General features: G+C 32.0%; 1 protein-coding gene across 1 annotated transcript in view; it reads right to left on the reverse strand.

The window, feature by feature from the left end:
• LOC136854475 (uncharacterized) overlaps positions 1–1,391 on the reverse strand; it is a 25,656-nt gene extending 24,265 nt beyond the window's left edge. Inside the window, exon 1 of the mRNA XM_067130777.1 lies at positions 857–1,391. The gene's annotated coding sequence lies outside the window, so the exon portion shown is untranslated. The remainder of the gene's footprint in view (positions 1–856) is intronic.
• Between the last annotated feature and the right edge of the window lie 302 nt (positions 1,392–1,693).

Below are 1,693 nucleotides of genomic sequence, written 5' to 3' on the forward strand. Positions count from 1 at the left end.
TCAATAATGAAAGATTTTAAGGCTATGACCACACAAAATAAAAAATAAAATTCAGATATTTTAAATTTTAATATAGACATAAGAGGTCAATAATTAAAATTCAGTTTTCAATCTTACTCTAAATCTGAGAAATTTTAAATTTTAATCTAAATATAAGCAATAACTGATTTTGAGCATGGTCTCCCAAGCACCGAAAAATCACACAACAAAATTAAAATTCAGAAGTTTTTAAATTTTAATCTAAATATAAACAATAACTGATTTTGAGTACTGTCACCCAATCCTCCAGTGAATCACTATTGGATGGACATAAACACTTGTAATTGTGGATAGATTTAAATAATTTATTTATCAGTGTTAACACTTTGTTGAATGACTTACATTCCCCAGGGAGGTATTTAAATTCAAGGAAGCTTGTTGGCGAGAATTTCATGATCAAATTCCTAATTGATTTCCATATTGTATGATTATTTTAGGAAAGTTGCAAGTGTGCTAAGGAATGACAGGGTTTTTTGTGCATTAATTAGATAGGCCCATTGATAAGCATGTCCTTAGTTTCTGCAGGCTAAAATAATAATAATAATAATAATAATAATAATAATAATAATAATAATAATAATAATAATAATAATAATAATAATTCAAGATATTTTGTTTGTGATGCTACTAAAATCTATATTTATATCTTTATATCTTTCTATCTGTCTGTCTATCTATATATCTATCTATCTATCTATCCATATATATATATATAATATATATATATTATATATATATGTATATATATATATATACACACACACTACAATTTCTGACTCATCAGCCTGAACTCAAAAAAGGTGCAAGTTCCACGTACCGCTATCCTGAGGAAATATAACATTACCAGTTTTCCTTCGCTAATAATATCTGCCACGGATCGGTTTTCAAACCTTGTTAAGCCAAGGCCCCGTATTTCAAGTCTATTCCACAAACGCACTATCAGGGGAGGATCGATGGCTCACACACACTGACAAAAATATGACACGGCACCGGCGCGCCCACTAGCGAATAGGAACGAAAGCACACTAACCGTACTTTTATTAAGTGTGTTGGAGGCAAGGTCTAGTCAGCCCAGAAGACAAGGTGTACATGCGTTCACCTACTGCCAATTCCCGCCTTAAAAGTTATTGACAACAGCTGTTTACGCCGTGGCAATGGAGATAGCGGTCATTATACAGTATCAGGCTACACTCGCGGTAAGGTTTAGTGTATGGTATCTGGTGTTATTCATTTATTTTGTTAGAAAAAAGGCTTATTCACCACAATTCCTTCATTATCGACGAAACACACCGTTGCTATGCAAAGCAGTGACGTTGACAAGTCACGCGATGCAAACATTGTACATTGTTTAGTTCATTTTTTTTTTTTTTTGGCCAATCAACCTGTCTACTTTCTGTACACGTATCTATTTATCGTTGAATATCTTTTACCTGTATTATCTATTTCCTTCTTTCGTTATTTATTTCGTTGTGTCTATGTCATTTTCGCATTTCTGGTTGGTCGAAATGAATTTGCGATTATTTGTATAAGAATAATTTCGTGAATAATTCTGTGACTCATAGGTCAAATGTGATTGGTCAGTAATTTTTTTGTCCATATGTACTATGTTTTACAAATCTTGCAACGTGAAATTCCATGATGTACTCAGTATTTT

Source organism: Macrobrachium rosenbergii, chromosome 29 (assembly GCF_040412425.1).
Source record: "Macrobrachium rosenbergii isolate ZJJX-2024 chromosome 29, ASM4041242v1, whole genome shotgun sequence".
Taxonomy (NCBI): domain Eukaryota; kingdom Metazoa; phylum Arthropoda; class Malacostraca; order Decapoda; family Palaemonidae; genus Macrobrachium; species Macrobrachium rosenbergii.